Here is a 22,080-nt window from a genome sequence, read left to right as displayed (position 1 = left end):
CAATGAGGAAATCCCATTAAAACACATTTTTATCCCATACTTGTTTAATAGTAACCTCAGAGTCATATGTTGAAACATTAGACTGAAAGGCTTTGCAAATGCCTATCTTGTTGCTCCTCACTAAACTTCTAACATAGCACCGCCCAACAGAAGCAGTGTCCGTCCAGGGGACTTTCTGTTTGGGTGATGTTTCTGTCCTTGACACCCAGACGAGCTGTTCAAATGTGAGGCTGTTATCCTCTTTCTGTTGCCTTCCCCCTAATTGTTTTCTAGTCTCCAGAGAACTTCTGGTCCTGAAGGTGTTTCACACCCACTGTAAGGCCTCCCATAGCTTGCTTGCTTTTCCTAGACCCTCTTAGGAAGATGCCTAGAATGCTGGATCCCTATAAAGTCAGTTTGTCCCTCAAATTAGTTCTGAGGTTTACAGAGTTTGCTCATGTTGTGTTTCACACTCAGAATTAAAGTGGACCTGACACGCTGACCCGTTTACTTCAGATGACTCTTTGGCCACACCCTCTGCAGACTCTCTGAAGGAGAGACATCACTTCCCAGGAGTCTGTAGGAAGCCTCCTTAGCTACCACTTCTGGTGAGAATCAAAGGTCTGCCCACTGGTTCTAGGATTTATCTCTTCTTTTAAAGTTGTCACTACGCACAGCAGAGCTGTGTCCCCAAAATACTTAATCCTCAGTGGGAGAGTGGTGCAGTCAGAATCCAGTCAGTGCCAAGTGTTTCCTAGTTCAGCTTATATTCCCTAGTCACAGATTTCTATCTAAATCCCAACAGACTTCAGTGTGGTGGTCCTTCTCTCCTTTCTCTGCAGAAGGGAATGTGGTCTGTATTAGTGAATGAAACTCTTCCTTCACCTCATGTGCCGTCTCCATGACACTCTCCCCACCCCCCGCTCGTGTGTGTGTGTGTGTGTGTGTGTGTGTGTGTGTGTGTGTGTGTTCTGTAGCCTAAGAATCCTATAAATCACACTCTCTGGTGAGATGGTATCAAGTGGAAAGGGTAGAATCAGAGGTGTGACGGCCAAAGGCCTTAGACACAAGGATGGGACGTGTCTCAGTCTCTAGACCTGTGCTCTTTCAGACAGCCTCCCTGAGTTTAATTTGTATCACCTTGGGTCTGAATTGCTGTGGTAACATTTGTTATAAGTAGGCTCCCAACATGATAGCCTCCTGCCTTTTTGAAATGTCACAGTCCTGAATCATACCTACTGACACTTGTCTTCCGGGGGCTCTTAGGCCATGGAATGCGTGCAGATTTCATTTTGGTTAATTTCATTGTTTTGCAGTTCTCATTTAAAACTGCCCCCGGGGCTGTCACTTGCCCGCGTAACAGTCCGCCATCACAAGTCCCTGTGAGCTGATGAGGGCCATCTATCCCACCAATTACAGAGCAGGCCTCATGGCTTCTGGCCAGGGATTCCACACCATTTTAAAGGAACAGGCAAAAGAGGTTATTTCCCCCGCCCCCCCCAGAACTTAATTTCATTCAAGGGCTGAGGTGTCTCCTGCCAGAAAAATCAATTTTTCTAGTGGAACCTCAGCCTGGAATGGAGCAGACTCAGCCCCCCAGCCCCCGATGGAGACCTGAAAGAAACAAAACCAAAATACCTATCCATTTCCATCCAGACTTGCATGTTGGTCTATCCGAGAATATGCTTGGACATCCCGAATGACAAAATCTAAAACACTAGGCTTTAGGAAATCCGAGAGAGCCCAACACACAGAACACTAAGGGCTCAGTGGTGGGGGAGGGGAGGGCTTGGGAGGGTGGGGGAGTCTATATCAGGAATATATTTACTTCTGTGGTTTCTTTCTTGGGGTATGATTCTGAGAACTCTAAAAGCATGTCGGAGCCCATTATTATACTTAACATCTCTCTAAATGCCCGACCAGAGGACGTTCATCTAAATATTGTATTTAGAAATAAAGCTCAGGCTGGAGAAATAAGATTTGGCAGAGACATCAGCAAGCAGAGCTTATTAACCAGTGTGTGGGGCTTGGTGAAGGAACACGGGGTGGGGGCATTGGGTTCACTCCTCACAGTTCTCTCACCCACAGCCACAGATTTGGAACCAGCATGCCCTCGTGCTGCATTTGGGCTGAAATGAATGCAGCCAACTGCAGAGGGCCCAGGCAGTGGTGTCTGATGGGGCGCCCGCCCCGCAGGACTCTGGAGGTGAGGCTGGCGTGCAGGGCGGGGCTCCCGCCACCCCACCAATGCTGCTTGGGTCCTCTGAAGCCGCCAGCTGCCAACTGAAACCCGAAACCCGGCTGCGTCTGCGGGCTGGCCCCACTCAGTTGTCCCAGCCTCTTGTATTTACACATTCACACACAATCACTCTTTCTAACTTCTTGACTCTTTGCGCAACTGCTAGGATTTCTCAAGTGCATGTGGCAACTCAGCCCGGGTGAGGGAAAGCCGGTGGGACTCGGGAGGGAATCACGGGGCCGCGGGGCCACCAAGGCTGCGGAGGGGGACTACAGCGAGAGGCTGCGGAGGGGACTAGAGCGAGACAGCGGCGGCTGGGGAGTCCCCCCAACTTTCCACGCAGCTGTGGCTCTGCGGCGGTCCCGGGCTTCCTCTGAGAGCAGCACGCAGGCCCGGCGAATGGGCTTCCGCGCTCACCCTGGAAAGTAAAGGGCACCCTGCCGGCCCGAACTCATCTTTAGGCCAGTCCTAGGAGCCTGGACATCGGCGCAGCCGCCAGCCATCTCTTGTAGGTCCCGCATCCCTGGCAGGGTAGGTGACTTGACTGCTGCGGGGCGCGGGGGGTGGGGGTTGGAGGGAGGAACCGGAGGGTGGGAGGGTTGTAGCTTCAGGCTACAGGGACAGGGAGGGGGGCTGCTGCGAGCCAGGAGCAACGCGGGGACCGGCGCTGGTTCAGTGTGTGTGTGTGTGTGTGTGTGTGTGTGTGTGTGTGTGTGTGTGTGTGTGTGTGTGTTTCTGACTTACTAAACAAATGCAAATTAGCGCAGTCCCTTCTCTCGCCCTCTACCTTTTTCCCTTTCCCCTGGTGATGTTTTAGCTAGTCTCAGAGTTACCTAGACAACTGGCATGTGGAGGTAGATTTCAATATATATTGTGTTACTGTTGTACCGGAAAGCAATAGAGAATCTTCCGTGATTTTAAAGACACACAGATGGGTTTAGAGTTCTTGAAGGAGTAGTATTTTGAGGAGGTATCCACTTACTTTTAAAGAGAAGCAGGCAGTATATTCTCATTTAAGATAACTTTCGTACCATTTCTTGTGTGCGTCCTTAAAGAGAGGTTGTTACGCAGAATGCTTTAGAAATGCTAGGTTTTCTAACATGGTCTAGTAACACAGCTCCCGGCTCCATTGTAATCTATTCCAATTCATTTGAATAAATCTCTCTTTCTCATGTGTTTCTGTTTTTGTCCTTTTACTCACCATACTTCCTATTATCCCTGTTTAACTTTAAGATATCTACTATTCCCTCCCATCCTTTAAAAAGGAAATGAGTAAGTCAGGCCAGGGGCTTGAAATAGAAGAGGTGTAAAAGCTTTGCTTACTCAGAAGTAAAAAGTTTTGTCTTGTTGGGTCTACTAACTATGACAAATCGATTAAAATCTGGGGACATTTGCAGTGACGTTTAAAAGCTATACCTGATCGCTGAGAAAGATGGGCAGGCAGATTCAATACCCTCCCTTCCCTGACTCTAATTAGAGCTTGAAACTAGCCCTTAAGGTCAGGAAGTGATGTTGGTGTCGAACTGGGCATCACAACACACACAGAATCATTAGACAAAGCTGGGAAGTAAATGTACCCCAGACTCGTGGGTTTTCAATCTCTCTCTCTAAATATCCTCTCCGCCCCCCCCCCCCGTACCTACTCCATCCTCTCTGGGGGTATTTCACCTTCCAAGAGACTCTAATCACGTCCCCTTCGTCTTTGCTGAGTGCCCCACCTCCAGAAAACACATTAGGATTTCTCTCTAAAGCCATTATGGAGGTGTCAGAGATTTTTGCCTTGGACATGGTGGAAGGCAGAGCCGTAAAAACCTAACTGTAAAACAGATAACGTCTCATACACAGGGAAGGACGCATGTTCTTGGTAGCAGATCTTTCCAAAGGAGTGGGGGCAGACTGAGGTTTTGAGGTAAGGTACGTGGAAGAAATGTATAGCTAGCAGGATGCAGGGATGGGGGGGGTGGGGGTTGTAATTCTCTCTGCAGGAGAAACTCACACTCCTTGACTGTCAACTACATTGCTACCACTATTTTTATTTCAGCATCAGAGGGCTTGGGATTTAACACAGGAACAGTCGCTATCCAATGGTCTTCCTAACCTAGTAGTATATGATATAAAATGAAGCTTCTCAGAACAAACCAAAAAACCACGGTAGAAAGGAATATAGCGGTGTATCTTTCCAGACAAGAATATAGTGTAAAATAGTTTTGGCTCGCATCGCCAGTGAAATTTGTCCAGCGTTTGCTTCAGATAATAGTGGCCAAAACTCTGAGAGCTGTCCTGGATGGTGGATTCATTTCCCATGTAATCTTGGACTCTTCTGGGTGGAGGGCAGGGGGGGTGCGGGGCAGGCAGTGAGTGGGAATGAACAGCTGTGTACTCTTGAGTCCGATTACTTTGCTGTCTGAGCCAGACAGAGTCTAAGTGTGTTTACCGACATTGCCCATAAGAGCCACTCTGTGACCTACTGGCCCACTGAGGAGTGTTTTCTTTCTGGCTTCTAGCATCCTGGTTGGCTTCTCTAGATGCACTCAGGCAGGGCTGCTGTGAAATCTTGACTGTGCACATGTTTCCGGTTCTATGAGCAGGGCTGTGGTGCTCTCTGTTACCTGGAGTCAGTTTCCTCTGGTATTTTCTGGTCAAAGGTGAAAGAGTAGTAGTTTACCTTTAATTCAGCGTGCGTTCGTCAGATTGCTTCTTTCTGGTCCATTTTGATTGTTTTTTTTTTTTTTTTTAAATTAAAGGTGAATGTTTTGTAAAACTAACCTGGGCGGGTGAGTGTTGTCTTAGCCTGGATCCCGGGAGGAAGATTCTGCTATACAACTTGTCATTTGTGGAGGCAGAAAGAGTGAGGATAAGCAGACTCTGGAGCCTTTATTCTGCCCTAATTACATTACACTGGGAAGAGGGGGGAGGGGGAGGGGAAGGGAGAGAGGGAGGGGGAGAGGGAGGGAGAAGGAGAGGGGGAGGGGAAGGGGAAAGGGGAGGGGAGGGGGAGAGAGAGATATTTTTCTTTAAAATAAAACAATGCATGTTTACTCTTAAAGCCATAGCAGTTAGAATGCAGCTGTAAATGGACAGTGTAGCATGAGCCTCATGTTGACTCGACAGGGGCTCATCTGTGCTCTGTGACTAAAAAAGACTCTATTGGGTTGAGCGCCTCTGGAAGGAACAGGATCAGGGTGAGGAAGACTCAAAGAATACACATTTCTTAGAGGTTCTGTGCTCACGTGTTCTTTGAAGTAGCACCTAGCTCTAATAAAGCGACATTACGATGAATCTGTTTTACTGGGGGGGTGGGATGGGGAGGTTCAAGGCAGGGTTTCTCTGTGTAGCCCTGGCTACCCCTAAATTCACTTTGTAGACCAGGCTGGCCTCAGACCTCACAGGATCCATGTGCCTACCCCCCATGCCGGGGGATTAAAAAGGCACGTGCTTCCACCGCCTCCAGTGAATCTTTATGAAACACAAAATTGATGTGCAAATCCCTCGTCCCACAGCCTTCGTTGGAGCCTAATGAGAGACAGTATTAACATTAAACTCTTTATCTCTCTGTGTGCGGTACTGGGATTGAACCTAACTAAACCTTTCAACATACACTAAGTGTGTGTGTGTGTGTGTGTGTGTGTGTGTGTGTGTGTGTGTGTGTGTGTATTCTTTTCTTTCATTTGTTTTGTTTTGATAAGATCTTGCTACCTTACCCAGGATGGTCTTGAACCTGTGATCTTCCTGACTCTAATGTAACTGGATTATAGGCCTGTGCTTCCAGGCTGGCTAACTTTTTAGCACAGTGTCTGAAAGCTCTTTCCTTGCAGTTGCCTTTTCCACTGGAGTGGTGTTGTGGTAAATATTTAAAAAAAACTGTAGGGTCACATGGCACTGTGGGGTATCTCAGCGGTGGCTGGTTCCACTATGTCACCACTCCACACTGCCTCCAAGTACTCTCCGACACAGGAGGTCCATTCCAGCATGACAACTTGCCTCACTGTTCCCTAGAGTTAGTTTTGGTACCTGTGGGGCCATATAGAACTAACCATAATTTATCTTTGGTTAGTTTCTCTCCCGGCGGCTCTCTGCTAGCCTCGAACTCTCTGGTTCCAGCTACCTGGTAAAATCAAGACTCAATAAACTGTAATTTATCAATCAGATTTATACGTTAAAGATATAAACTGATAAAGATATAAACAGCCTGCCCAGATAAGATAAATTGACCTATAGAAATCCAACCCTTAAGAAATATTTATACCCATCTGTATCTATGTAGAGATGCATGGTGATGAATTATTTACGTCTGCCTCCATGTTGCCTCTGCCCATTTCTCTTTCTCCCTCTCCTTCTCTGAAACTTGTTCATTCCTACCCTTCCTTCTCGTCCAATGACAGGACTCATTTTATCTTATGTCTGCCTTCACAAGCATCATGACATCAACCTACAGAGTGGATCCTTCCTGTTCCCATTTCTGATGTTTTATTCATGGGTTTATTCTTCTGGACTGATCCTGGTGGCTAGAAATTTCCTTTAGATCCTTGGCTGCCAATTTCAAAGACAATTTCCTTGGTGATGGTGATGGTGATGGTGGTGGTGGAACAATTCCATGTAGGAAGAATTAACAGCGCCATCTTGTCTACTCCCATATATTACTGATCATATTTTAACTATGACGGTCATGTGTCAACTGATGATGGGGACTCTTCTGGGAAACACTTTCCTATGTCATTTCATCATCAAGGCTCTCACACTGTGCTTAAGAAGCCTGGAAGCTACAGCCAAGGACAAAGTATCCTAGCACGAGGCCTCTCTTGTGTTTGTTGTTCACTGTAGGGTGGCAGACTACTCATTGCACAGATATATTGTATTCAAACTCTCTCTATAGCTAGCTATTATGAGTCCCTCGGTGGGCAAGTGGTAGGAGAAACCACTGGGATTCAAGTGACCGATCCAGCATCTTGAATGTCCTATGCAACACTTCCTTAGTGACTGAGCAAGGAAAGCGGTCTGGGAACAACATATTGATAGGCTCCACTTCATGCTGAGAGCTGTGAACTGACAGTCTGTCAAAGAATATGTATTTGGACCCAGCATTTGTTTTCCTTATGCAACAGTACTACCAAAGACAATTCACTCCCTAGACCAGCCCACACATGCCCATTTAATCACTGAGATATACAAAATAGTGTGCCCTTGCAGCTCTAAAGCAAAAATAACCCAAAAGCTATGGTTTAAAAAAAATCATTGCTTAAAGAAATCACAATTATCCCTATGTCTAAAGACAATAGAAACAGCTTTGATGGATACATTTTTGCACAACTATTTCTGTAGCGTCCTATAAAGTCTGTTCTATCAAATCCCAGAGGGAGGTCTGGATTTAACTGTGATGACTAATGATGAAGTTAAACTTGGATACGCTACCCCCGAGGGATGGGCAATCATCTTAATTAATCAAACAAAATTAAAATACCAATTTTGGCTATTTAATAATTATCTTGAGTGCTAATGCTGGAGGGAAGTCAGATCTAATTAAAGGAGGAAACAGAGTGGGCACAGAAGAGGGAACACGGAGGGTGCTTCCTTTCATGTCTCTTGACTCTTCACTCTATTGATTTCCTTTTCCTCTTATTTGAGCACCAAAGCCAACCCAGAGTTTCTTCCTGAGAACCCCTGCCTCCATCTCCAGCTATTCCTGCTGCCCGGTACACAGAGGAGAAATTCACTCCATTCAATCCAAAATACAAGTGGGCTCATTTAATTTTCAAAGCAATGTTACCTTTGTCTCTGGCCACCCTGCTAGTAGTATGTGGACCCTGTTTCTCCCAACTGTGCAAAAATGCTAATCAGAGACCTCAAATGCATCACTTCTTCAGCATCTCTGGGAATATTGGAAAAACATGCAGCAAGTGTTTAAGCGATCATAGACCAGCTGCTTATTTGTTTAAAAGTTTCAAGTTTGCCATTTGTATGAAACAAATGTGAAGTAGAAACAAAGTAAGTAGAAACTTGACTACTCTCTTCTCCCTGGCACCTCTCTGATGACAGGGCTTTTACTTTAATATGGTATTGTCTCTTTTTCATACTGAGTCAGCATAAAGACAAGGGCTGCCTCGGTAAATACTTTTGGACTCCGCATTACATAGTTTAATCTTCTTTGCAAGAATTTTCATGTTAAATTCAGCCTGGCATTTAGTCCCAAGACTTTAGAGCGGTTTCTCTTGAATAGCTTGTTTTGCTTTAATTAATAGAAGGAAGACAAAGAAATCAGCGTAGGTCTCCTTTTATCTTGTGACTCTGGAAGATGAGAACTGAGTCTGAGGTTCAGCTGTGCCTCAGTGCAGGTTTTCTGAAGACTTGGTCTGCAAGGTTTTAGCATTTATTTAATGCACCTGTAATTCGGACGCCTTTACCCAGTTAACTTCCCACTGTGGGAGTTGGTTGGGTTTATTTTGTACTGTCTCACTCTTTTGACAATTTAGCTAAATATTTATAAAATTCTATTGTGTAACTTTAAGTATTTTGGCTTCAATACTTTTTCAGGTCACTAAATATAGCTCCCTGAAATATTTCAGGTCTGGTTTCTCTACTTCCTCACAGAGGATCTTCCTTGTCACCGAATGTTATGTCTTCCTAAGATCTTAGGAGGAGAACTGAGACTTGGGAACTTTGAAAGTAGATAGTTATGACCAAACATGAGTGTTCTTACCAATGTGTGCATCGTGAATGTATGGAAGAATTCCCTTGGGTGTCTCAAAGAAGTTGAAGAGAAAAAAATCTTTTCTGCAAAGCAACATTTACTGCTGAACGTGGCCTTCTGGAGCTGTGGTTATAGTTGCTTCCTGAACCCCAGGCTGAAGCTTCAAAAAACAGGGTATTCAGGCTCACCACAGAGGAAATTAACTCATGAACTATCATGATTTCTTATTCTGTCTACCAATCTGTTAATGGTCATTGCTCTAATGAATTACGTACTTGCTGAACATCAAACATGCCATATGTTTTACAGATATTATTCCTGTTCCTAGAAGTTGTCTTCATTAGGGTTTTACTGCTGTGAACAGACACCATGACCAAGGCAACTCTTACAAAGGACAACGTTTAATCAGGGATGGCTTACAGGTCTAGAGGTTCAGTCCATGAATGCAAGGCATGGCAGCATCCAGGGCTGGCATGGGGCTGGAGATGCTGAGAGTTCTATTCAAGGCAGACAGGAGAAGACTGGTGTCCAGGCAGCTAGGAGGAGAGTCTTAAAGCCCACACCACAGTAACACACTTCCTCCAACAAGGTCACATCGACTTGTTCCATTCCTCGGGCCAAGCATATTCAAACCACCACAGAAGTAATCAGAAGTAACAGTTCTAGAATTGATTATATTGCATCCAATTCAAAGACATTCTGTGCAGAGAAGTAAGAGTGTACCACATGTGCATAGTGCCTGCAGAGTCTGAAAGAGAACATCAGGTCCCCTGTTACTGGAGTTAAAAACCACTGTGAGCTGCTGTATGGCACTGGGGAATGAACCTGCATCCTCTGCTAGAGCAGCAGGTGTGATGACTTGCTGAGCTCTCCCCAGTCCCCCTAACTAGCCATTGCTGACCAACAAGTCATTTTTATTAAGTGGAGACAGAATGAGATAGAACAGAACTTGTAGAAAAGGTCAGGACTCATTATGTGTTTTTAAAAGCAAACTATATTTCACATGTTTTATTTCAGTTGCATGTACTTTTGACATTGTGCAGAAATGAAAAAAATGCACTTTGGGTTTGTTTGATAACAGTGAAAAAATGTGTCTAAAAGCACCCTTTCTTGGTGACAGTTATGTGTGCCATCAGTGCTGGAGTTTAACACTGGCCACATTTCTCCCTCACTGTCCACATTTTAATTTTTTGGGGAGACAAGTTCTCTCCTTGAACCTTGAGTTGACCAATTCAGATAGACTTGCTGACTTGCAAACCCTGGGGTTCTCTTGTCAAGAGCTCTGGGGTTCTACCCACCTCTGGCTTTTCCATGGGTGCTAGAGATTCACACTCCGGTTCTCATGCTTCCACAGCGAGCAACTCGCCCGTTGAACCACTCCCCAACCAGAAATATTTCTTCTGAAAAGTTCATGTAGATAGGGAAGTTGGCAATCTTTCTAACATGGTAAAGATTATGATACATAGAAAGTATTTTGATAATGTGGATATTATGTAAATTTATATATCATGGGGACTTTTCCTCTCAATAAAAAAGAGTGGGTGTATTGACTGTGTGCGTTGGTTATATGTAGTTAATTCAGAGAGAACATGAAATATTGCGTTTCCTCCTTTTGTCGTGTGTGCATTCTTTTACTTTGAGAAGTAAACACTATCCCCCCTACCCCCCACTTCTTTCCATTAAGACAATTAATGGAGCCAGGGATGTACTTGGATTGGTAGCACGCATGCTTACGGCACACAGAGCGTCGCACAGATTGCAGTGTGGTGGCGAAGGCCTACACTCTCAGCACATGGGGCTTAGAAGTGAGGGGATCAGCCTCAGTTACATAGACAGTCCTAGGGCAATATGAGGTATATGAGACCATGTTGAAACGAGGGGGGGGGGAGGAGTGAGGGAGGAGGAGGAGAAGGAGGAGAAGGAGAAGAAGAGATCCCCTTTAAAGCAGCTTTACAGGGGACAATTACTAATTTTATTAAAAACTAGAACTTAATGGTGTGCGATACGTATTTAAAGACAGACTTTTCTGGAGGGAAACATTTGTGGAGCTTACCAAAGGCTACATTTCATATTTAAACAGTTGCCTCAGACATGCTTCCTGAGATATTCTGTTTCACATTTCCTGGCTATGGAAAAGCTAGAAGGGCCTGGGAGAAGGGTTAGGGGTTGTAGATGTGGATGTGATCCTGACTTGGGGCATTCACCGTCTTTTGCGAATTCAGCCAGAGCTTCTCGCTTCTGTGAGCTTTGGTCTCATCAGTAAGGGAATCAGACCAGACTCCTTTGGGTGGCTTTTGCCTGAGAATGTCTGTTGACGAATGGTTGCGTGTCCCTTCGGAGCAGCCTTGGTGGGAATGTGAATGTGTACACTTGGCAGGACTCAAAAATGAGGACATTTGATGATTTCACTGGGGAGAGGGTTCCTACATGGTTGTACGTGACACGATGACGGTAGCGGTACATTTCTTGGATGGGCATCATAATCAGATGGTTTTGATCCCATCAGCTATGGGTCTGGAGGGATGGGGGCTGGCACTCCCATGGATGTAGGCAAAGGAGATTCAAGGGTTGCTTGTCAATAGGCTTGTGTTAAGGTACTGGCCCCTTATGCTCAGGAGTGAAGAAAACCATTCCCATCGAGAAACCAAGCAAGTCAGAAGAGTTTTAGCTTCAAATAAAATCAGATCATTTGGGGAACTGGAGGCAATGTTATTTACTCTGTACCATTTCTGCAGCACAAAGGGAACCAACATCTATTCTTGGATGGCAACTGGCGTCTATGATGCCTGGGGAGACCTCAGATCTCCACACTAGATTCTGACTAGGCAGTAAGGCAAGCAGGGAAAATCTTGACTTTCTTTGTTCAGTGAGTAAATATAACTCACTTGAAGACATGTTAGGAGTAGTCCCTTTGAGAAGTTACTCGTTTCCTGATGAAAGCGGTATTTTTTTGACACACCTGTTTGCAGAGGTTTTAATCCAGTGCAAGCAGGCGTTCCGTGTGCACAGACTGATGCTGTGATTAAAATGTAACATGCTTTGATTTTGTCCTCATGGTGGCTAGAAATACCACTGGCTTGACAGCTTCCTACCGAGCTCTAAGGAACAGGAGAACGTCCCTTCCTCCCTCCTCTCTCTAGCCTTCTGCACTGTGGCCTTGTGCAGTCTGGGCCCGGCGAGCCAAGAACAGCATTCATTCAACAGAAGGGTTAGCAACCAGTGTCTTCTCAAGAGCCGGTTGTAGCTTGTCATGAGCTTGGATCACCTACATATCAAGTTTGTTTACTTATACTCTTTTTTTTCTCTTGTGCCTTCCTTTTGCTTGCTAATTAGCATAGTTTTGGAGGACTACTTTTATCCAGCTCCCGGACATTGTGAGTACTAATGTGTTGGACTGCTGCCCAGTGAAGAAGTGGAAGAGCACAGTGGGGTACCTGAGACCAGCCCCCTCCCCAGGAGAAGAGAAAGGGGCTCAGGCATGGAAAGAGTCCTTGCCTACACATTGATGAGATTGTAGATCAGATGAGGGTGCAGGAATCCCAGAACTAAACATGGAAAGCCTGCTGGATAATTCCGCTCATCCGTGTTAACCTGCAGGAGAGCTCCACTGTAAATTAAAAGTCACATGTCACACTTCCCTGTGAGCCGATGAACTTCAGAATAAAAGTTTCCTCAGAGATCACCTCGCTTCAGATTCCCTTGTAAGGGAGGTAGATCTGGGACGACATGATCTGTCCTAGGACAGACGTTCAGGAAACAGAGTAGGTCTGGCGTGGGTGTTTGGCCTATTCCTCAAAGCCTTTCTCTCCTGGGATTCTCTGAGAGAGTTAAACCAAATGAACTGGTGTTACATCCCACTGGATGGCACAAAGAAAGAATCCTGTGACTTCCTATTTCCCAGAGTCCTTGTATGATCCATTCTAGACATTCATCAGGACAGGCGACACTTGGCTCTTACCTAAACCTTTGTCACCCAATCCCCTCCCTCCCTCCCTTCCTCCCTCCTTCCCTCCCTCCCTCCCCACTTCCCCAAATGGGAATCATATCTATATAGTTTTGCAATTGTTTGAAAATTATGCTTCTTTTTTTGGGTAGTGAGAATTGAACCCAGGACCTTACACATGCAGGGCAAATACTCTACCACTTAGCTGTCTCTTCTCTTCTCTTCTCTTCTCTTCCCTTCCCTTCTCTTCTCTTCTCTTCTCTTCTCTTCTCTTCTCTTCTCTTCTCTTCTCTCTCTCTCTCTCTCTCTCTCTCTCTCTCTCTCTCTCACACACACACACACACATACACACACATGTGTACACGTGGGTGTGGGAGACTAGGAAAGGGTGTTGTATCCTTTGGAACTAGAGTTACAGGCAGTTGTGATCTGCCTGACATGGATGCTGGGAACTAAACTTGGGTGCTTTTAGTTATTTGACAACTAATAGCTTTGTATTATGTATCTAAAGGGATGGCTTTTAAAAGAGTCTTAGTCGACCTAACAGCTTTATGTATTTGCGGGGTAAGGAGTATACGTCTAACTTTTAAAGAGATCAGTAAAATTTAGTACACTTATTTTACATTTTTAATAGAAAATATACAAATTTTCTATTGCACTCTGCTAATAATATTCTTGACAACCTTTTTGCCATGCTGAGAATCACTGTACAGAAACTAAGAATCTGCTATATTAATATCGAGATACGGCTCAGTATTTTCTAGATTAGGTTATAATTTCTTCAATATTTTTTGTAACAGTATCAGCTTTGTCAAATTGCTTCACATAGATTGTTCTTAACACTATATATCTTTATAAAGTTATATCCTAACTGCACAATGATTATACATTGCCCTTATATTTCATACCCTTCATATTCTGGAAGGTCAACCAGAACTTCCTCACAAAAAGCAAGAAGAAAAATAATGTCGTGTATAAGTCCCGCTTCCTGGCCAGTCAAATATCTCTGGAGTCAGGAGAAAGAATGGAGGAGAATTCAGCTCCTGGGGACTGCTGTGTGATCCTAGTCACGCAGAGGCTCTGCGTGGCTTTTATTCGCTATCTGTGGTCTCATCCTCCACTGTTTGATTTGAGGAACATTCCAGGCAGTATCCTTAGCTTCCCTGACATGAGCCTGGGGCTTGAGGACTCCGAGGAATTCCTTTCTCAAACAGGGCAAGACAGACACGACCTGTCAGGAGGGCAGTGCATGGCTCGGCTGCGGGCAACAGGCTTCATCTCAGCAAGGTGAGACATCTGTCCTTTGGGCGCTCCGGCATGCTGTGCCGTAAACCTGGGTAGGCAGAGCCAGAAGTGGAGGATGGGTGGCTGAAGCACGGGGTGAGACTTTGGTTTCTCAAAACAGCAGAGAAGACTAAATGTTTGGACTTCCCCGGGTGTTTGCTCATGGCTCAATGGTGTCTCAGCTGGGGCTCTGACTTGGGGATTTCAAGCAAGAATAGGATGCTAGGTGCTCCTGTGGGCTAATATTTATGTATTAGATGAATAATCTCCAAGCCAGATGCATAGCGATAACAAGAGCCTATTTCTCACTGCCGTCCTCCGTTCGTTTGCTGTAACGAAGATTTTTCTTACTCTCTTAGAAACGGCCGTTAGGTAAAATAAAATTAATTGGACTATTTTGTGGAAATGCCAAGCAATTAGGGCACAGGATTGTGGTGTATGCGATGTGTTATTAATGCTAAATGCTAAAATAAAGGTCATATTACCATCAGCCTGGAGGGGGTGGGCGTGGAGGGGAGCTGTGGAGAGGAGAGGATAAGTACACATATCCAATTAAGGCAGAGTGTGACGGAATCGCTGGGTGATACTTGGCGTTGGTCTGGGGTCTGCCCAACTGCAGTTGGAGACTCCGTTTGTCAAGGCTGTTGAGTACTGAGCTGGTGAGTGCCTGAGGAATCAGACTGATCCCTGATACCAGTGTTCACTCTCAAATGGCGTAACCGGCCCCAAAGCCATCAGGTGAAATATTTCCCTGCATTTCAGCTTTGCGTTGAAAGGACAGTGCCAGGGGTTCTCCTGGAGCCGCTAGCTTCTTTACTCTGCTGCATTTCCTGAGGATTCTCTTTAGACTGTAGCTGCACATGCCCCACCTGCTCAAGCTGCACTGGCTCAAGCTGCAGTTCTGCAACTCATTTTACTGAAGGACTAAGGAGGGACTCCAGTGGTTTTGCTATTAAGAGCTGTTGGAACACATCTGACCGCACAGCGCTTGCCCGGCAGCTTTGGGGAAGTTGCTAATGCATGGGTGGTCCTTGCTCCCACTGGAACTATGCATGGTGTGCATGAGGTCAAAGAGCGACCCTGGGTGTTGGTCTGCACCTTTTACTTGCTTAACGCAGGGTCTCCGTTCACCCAAGTAGCCAGTCTTCCTGTCCTTTGTGTTTACAGGTAGTCAGTCTATGCCTGGCATCTTTACCATGTAGGAGCAGTGGGTTCTGGGAATCCAAACTAGGTCCCTATCCTTTTACACGCTGGGCTACCTCCCCAACCCCATGTACATCTGTAGATCTACAAATAGGACAATTTTTCGTTTGCAGTAAATGGCCACCAATTAGGTTCTGACAGCTTATTTGAAAAAGTTGTCTTTCCCCCCTAAAACAACAGAGCTTGCGTGACATTTTAAAAGCTTTGGAAATTGTATGATATATTAATAAACTGTGCCCAGAAACCATGCAGTTCAATTTAAACACTTTCAGATATTTCTATTTCTATGTATTCACTCTGAAAAACCTGCTTTCTGTGAATTCCAATTTGCCTTTTATTAATAGTTCTGTTGAGTTCAGCCCTTTTGTATTATGCACGTGAGGTTGACTCCTGTGAATGGTCCTTGTAAAAATTAATATAAAACCTTGTATTCTAGGGTGGCCAATTATCTTACCCTCTTGCTTTGCTCTCTTCAAAAATGTGACTGAATATCTTGCAGCTTACTACATAAAATAAAGTTTTCCTAGAAAGTGTTTGGGTTGAAAGCATCTTATAATGACTAGTTTTAGAGCATAACACTTTCTTTCGGTCAATCAGTAGACAGTGTAATAAATTCTTCCATTTAAAGCAAATGCTGAGAAAATAAGTTTTGTCAGTTTCTTTGGTGGCTTTTCGGGAATTATGACTATAAAGTAAGTAACAGAGGATGGTATCTTTTGGAGGTAATTGGTTCTCGCTGTTCTGTGACTTGTTATTAATAAGTCTGCTAAGCCCTGAGTCAGGGCTGGCGTTATGTAGAAATCACTCGTGGGACTGGCTTTTCATATCCAACATAGTCATGTGGAATCCACTCAGAAGAAAACAGCAATTCTGCACAGGGTCCTGAAAGACGCGTAGTGTGGACTAGACCCCTGGAGTCTGGAAATAATCTTCCCATTTGTCTGAAATCTATATTTATTTCTTGGACAAGGAAGGCTATGGTCAGAGTCCTCTCAGCCCAAAGACCCAGGCCTTTGTCTGGTGATGTCTCTGCTGCTTGTAGGTATTCGAGAGACTGAATTATAGAAATAGCCTCAAGTTCCCCTACAAGTGTCAGCTGCCCTGAATGCTAATGAAGTCGGCACAGGGCTGATGAGGTGACAGCTGTGAGAGGGACCACAGCCACCACTCGTTTGCTTCTGTCCTCCTTCAAAGCAGCCGTCCCTTCCCTTCGGGGTTGTGTTTCTTTCCGCCTTTTGCTGTCTTCCCCTCTCTTTCTTTTTATTACTCGGAGGCATTATGTTAGTTTCCTGCGAGTTTCCTCTAGTCCTTCTAGTTACTGCAGCCTTGTTTATGATTTGTTTATCATTTATATTTACTTAGGTTTTGTAAGCTGAGCATTTTCAGGATGTGTTGCACTGGTTGTAAATTTTAATCTTTTTGGGAACCTCTGAAACCATGGACCTAGTATACCATTTTAATTGTCCCAAACTGCCCGGGTGGCCTGTTGAATACTTGTTATTAAGGCCTCTTTTCTCCTACTGTCCTCAGAGAGCCCCCGTGGAAGTGTATGGTGAGACAGCAGTGGGACTGACAATTACTGTTGGTGCAGCTACTTAGGTGCCCTCTAATCGGAGGATTCTTCCGCATTCATGAAAGCTAGCAGGCTATTTAAATATTTTGTAAAATGGGTATAATTCTAAGTGAGATGCAGTAGCTCGAAGCATTTTACAGGATAAATATCAGTTATTTTAATTAATTAATTACCGATTTGAATGTACATTTGGTATTTGGCCTGCATGCGTGTCTGTGTGAGGGTGTTGGACCCAGTGCAACCTGAGTTACAGACCATCGTGAGCCGCCATGTGGGTGCTTGGAATTCAACCTACGACCTCTGGAAGAACAGTCAACACTCTTCACCCCTGAGCCCTCTCTCCGGCCCCAAGTATCCGTTAGTTCTCCTGAGATTTAATGTTGAGGACATTTCCCCTTTTGAGCACGGCTGTATGTTTCAAAGTTTACAGTTTACTTTTTAACGTTTTGAAGCCCCATGAGATACAATGTGTTAAATTGTTACCCATCTAAACATTTGTAGATGTTATGAAAAGCAGTTAATTCATGTTGTCATCCAAATCTCACTCCTTGTTCTGCCCATGGCTTTGTTCTGGGTGAGCTACTAATGAGCTACTTTCCAAGGTTTCTTACTGTCTTCCTTTTCAAGGTCTGGGCACTGATGAAAGAGTGCTCCCAGTGCTCCCAGTTACTGTGGAGGGTGCTCCCAGTAATTGTGGAGAATTCTCTTGGCATTGGTTTTCTCATACTCAAGTTCCGGTTGTTTTTTGAGAGGACCATGCTGCCCTGCTCTTCTCAGCAGCGAGGGGAAGCGCGCTTGGCTAGTGCTTGTCTAGGCATGGTAAGCGCAGTTCCGCAATTGCGGTTTGCTGGTCTCTCCCAGTCTGAAGTCCTTCATTTCCCTTTTTGTACTAAGAAAGCATCATGTGATGAGGCACTTTGTAACTGGGGAGATGAGCAGGTTTTGTTTCCTAAAATAGTGTGCATGTGTGTGTGTGTGTGTATATGTGTGTGTGTGTGTGTATGTGTGTGTGCATGTGTGTGTGTGTGTGTGTATGTGTGTGTGCATGTGTGTGTGTGTGTGTGTGTGTGTGTGTGTGTGTGTACACGCGCATGAGTTTTAGGTAAAAGAAGAGAGTCACTGGACCGATAACTAGCGAATATCACTTTGGGGATGGAAGAGAAATCATATTCCCTGTAGAAACTATAACAGGCTGAAGGAACTCGGCTTCTTAACGTCTAAGATCTGGGAGTTCTGTTAGAATCACTGGAGTCCATCTTTAATTCCCATGTGATGAGCTTGGTCACCCTTGCATCCATGAATTCTGTGCCCATGCAGTGTGCTTGCCTGCCTTGTTCTCTTTCTGTTTGCTGAGTGGCCACTGGGTTCAGCATCCTCCGTCCTCTGTCATCTACCATTTGTTTAAACAATCTCTGTCATCACACTTGGTATACAACACATTGCTCAGATTGTGTATGTTTGATGACTGAGGGTCTCCCAGGGGTCCTTTTCTAATGCCCCCATAATATTTAGAACACTCCCTACTTTCTGCCAGGATGGAATAGTCCAGTCTCTTCTTACCCTTCTTTGAACTCAGCCCTGAGTCAACTATTCTCCCCAAACACCTAAGCTTTTTCTTTTTTAATGAAATGTTGATATTTAGAGGCCAAGATCTGGGGCTGGCAAGATGGCTCAGTGGGTAAAGGAGCTTGCTGCCAAGCCTAATAACCTGAGTTCGATTCCCCAGGACCCACATGGGGAAAGGAGAGAACTGACTTCCAATGGTCGTCCTCTGGTCTCTACATGCATGCATGCATGCATGTATACAGACACACATGCATGTATGCGCACACACCTGTATACATATATGCACATACACATGTGCACACTAAATAAGCATAATTAAAAAAAAGAAACCAAAATCTGTGTTTTATGTGTGACTATACATAAAATGACATATTTCATCTTTCCCTACAGTGTATTTACTGAGTTTTTAAAATCTGATCCCAATGTTTACTCAATGGACTATACCATTTGTACTTAGACCAAAGTATTTTATTTTGCCTTCACATATTTTTCATTTTCTCAGACTATTAAACCAGATTCTTATTTTCCAAAGTTGTCATGGAGAAGTCTTGGCAGCGGAGGACATCGCAGGGGTACCCCCTTTTCGTGTGCTTTGGTAAACCTGCACAGGTCACCTACAAACCAGAGCTTCTTTTTAATAGACCGGCTTTGATGACTTACGGAAGTATGAAAGCCAGACCCTGTACTTGTCCTGCACTCAGGCTGTTGTGAAATTTGGATAAGAAACCTGTCTATTTCTCAGAAGGTATAAACCGTTACACACAATGCTTAGCTCCCTGCTTGAAAGGTTCAACCCACCTTTTACAAAGGACTTTTTTCAAAACTTGGCTTAAAACTCCTATAGGCAGTAGTGAGCTGGGTATCTCCTTAGACCTCTACTCGCCTCTCACTCATGGGTCAGGGCCATCCCCCAGCGTTTCCATTTTCACGTCCTCCTTGTTCCCTTTTAAGTCAGTGGCAAGAACTAAATCATCTCAGGCTTGTGAGGAGGGAATTGTAAATATTGTATACGTCATGCGATCAGTGTTTCCCACCGAACATAGGATTCATGAATTGATTTTATCTCAAGAGACAAGGGGAGATGTTTTCTGTCATTTTACCCTCTGTCTTTACAGGGAGGTCTCACAGACATTTGGTAAAAGAGCAAAACAAAAGCCAAATAAGCAATTAGAAACCAAACCAGACCCTTAACAAGCAACATCTGATATCCCACGTCACCTGTAGACACCGAACCTGAATGGTGGCGGTTCGGCCAGGCTCCACTTACACCTTCACGGTCAGCCTCCTCACCCTCAGCTTCCAGACCAGGTAACTTTAGGTGGAATTAGAAATGGAAATTTCCCTCTCTTTCAACGAGGAAGTCTTGTTTCATTTTCTTTAAGAATGTACAGACATTTTTACAGTTTTTCTGAATGGTTCTTCATTCAACATTCAGCTCAGTAAGTTCTTTGGCCTTTGGGAAATTGCGTTTTCCGCAGCTCGGAGTGGGGCACTCATGGTGTAGGCTCCTCCACCCCAACTTTGTGCCTTTTCGTTAAGGTGCCTGGTCACTGTTGGCCTCAATTTTTCCTTCTGGAAATTAATAACAAAAAAACTCAACATCTTCTGTTATGTGATTATCATAGGGTTTAAGACGATGGAGGATGGTCAGCCATTCCCAAGACATTGGCGCTTCTGAGTTGTTCCCTGTGGATCCAGCCTTGCTTTGGACCCCTTATTCTTACATATTCTAGACCATTGGATAAATGTGTATTCAGTTGTCTGTGCTCAGTAAAGAGTAGAGCCAGTTACCCTGACCTTACAAAGAGGTTGGAATGGATGCCTTAGTTTCCCAGTTCATGATGAAGTCAAAATAGTGCCCTTCCCTGGTATGGGTCAGTGTGTGTGTGTGGTATGTGTGTGTGTGTGTGCATGTGTGAGGGTGAGTGTGGTGTGGTATGTGTGTATGTGTGTGTGTGTGCATGTGTGTATGTGTGTGTGTGTGGTGTGTGTATGTGTGCATGTGTGAGGATGAGTGTGGTGTGGTATGTATGTGTGTGGGGGTATGTGAGTGTTTATGAGGATGAATGTGTGTGTATGTGTGGTGTGTGTGTATGTGTGTGTGTATGAGGGTGAATGTGGTATGAATGTGGTGTGTGTGTTATATGTGTGTATGTATGTGTGTATATGTGTGCATATGTGAGGGTGAATGTGGTATGAATGTGGTGTGTGTGTGTGTGTGTGTGTGTGTGTGTGTGTGTGTGTGTGTGTGTAGTGCTGAGAAATGAACCTAGGTGTTCACCCATGCCACTGAACTACACCCTCAGTGTTGGGAAATATCTTTTAAGGAGTAAGGATCCATTATTATATTTTTTTTACCAGCTTAATATCTTTAATACTAATTTATGTCTCATACAGGAAATAAAATAACAGAAAACAAGCCTTCTTCCAAGTTACCATAACTGAATACAAGTTAAAATCTCACTAGAGTCACCCGAAAAGAAATGACTTAAGCCCAGAATAACCCTGCAAGCTGCCAGGCCTACTGTTTTTCTGAAGGACATGACTTACATACTCCAGGCATACCCAGCCCCTCACCACTTCCTCCTTTTTCTTCTTGGTTGAGTGATTGAGCAAGGGGCCAAGGAAGAAGAGGGCACAAGATGTAGGACAGGAAGAATGACCTAAAGTTGGTTACAGTTAAGCTCAGCAAAGCACACTTCATAGCCAGACATTACCAGACAGGTGAAACTGACTCCTTTTTGTCATGTTTGGAATTGAGTGCTGTCTGACATGGCCGGTGTCGAAAGCGCTTTGCTCGAGTAGAGGGAAACGGAGGTGTGAGCCTTTCCTCAGCGCTGGTCTATTCGTTAGTGTGGTGAAAGTTGGTCGTTTAGTGCTAGCCTTCACACTAAGGAAGACTGAATCTCATTTTGACTTGGTAGATTTCTTTTGACTCAGACAGGAGTTGGGCTAGTTTGTTATTAATCTTATCAGATTTTAACTTAGAAAAACAAAAACAAAACTCTTTCCTTTAGTGAGCACATTCTCCACTGCTAGTCACACTGGGTGGACACAGAGTTCTGTGACCTCTTACGTTAATGTTGACGGCTTTACAACTTTGCCTTGTGATGGGTGTGGATTTTGGAGCCACAGGGAACTGTTTTAGGGACGGTACCACAGGTGTATAGCTTCTGAGTCCTCTCGAGCAACTCATAGATAAGATGTAGTGTCCCTGGGTAGTCTGGGCTGTATGATCCCTTTGTGGCCCAGCAGCTAACAGCTTGTGTGCATTACCATAGAACAGGACTGTCCTCTGCAGAAGAGGGTCACGGGAGTACTGATGGTTCGTGCACAGACATCCTTGGTATGATGAGAATTAAATGCTTCTTTGTTTACATTTGTAGCTAAGAACAAAGTGTTCCTCTGGGGATGAAGTTTATCTCAGTCTTCTGGGCTTTGAGATTTTTACCTTCCGCATGCGTTATCAATCATCTTTCTCTTCAAGTGTCATGTCAAGCTAGGCAGACTTTAATTATAATAAGGAAACGCCACAGAATATTAATATCATGGCACGGTACAATACTGTGAGGATTCGCTCTAAGCCTTAAGCTCTACTAAATTATAGT

At 44.6% G+C, this 22,080-nt stretch overlaps 1 protein-coding gene across 1 annotated transcript in view; it reads left to right on the top strand.

Annotated features, from left to right (window-relative positions):
• The first annotated feature begins 2,338 nt into the window (after positions 1 to 2,338).
• Positions 2,339 to 22,080, top strand: part of Arhgap24 (Rho GTPase activating protein 24) — a 383,238-nt gene continuing 363,496 nt past the window's right edge. The window contains exon 1 of the mRNA NM_001393820.1: positions 2,339 to 2,749. The gene's annotated coding sequence lies outside the window, so the exon portion shown is untranslated. The remainder of the gene's footprint in view (positions 2,750 to 22,080) is intronic.

Source organism: Rattus norvegicus, chromosome 14 (genome assembly GCF_036323735.1).
Source record: "Rattus norvegicus strain BN/NHsdMcwi chromosome 14, GRCr8, whole genome shotgun sequence".
Classification (NCBI taxonomy): Eukaryota; Metazoa; Chordata; class Mammalia; order Rodentia; family Muridae; genus Rattus; species Rattus norvegicus.
Note: the sequence above shows the minus strand (reverse complement) of the source record. Positions and strands in the feature narration are given on the sequence as shown.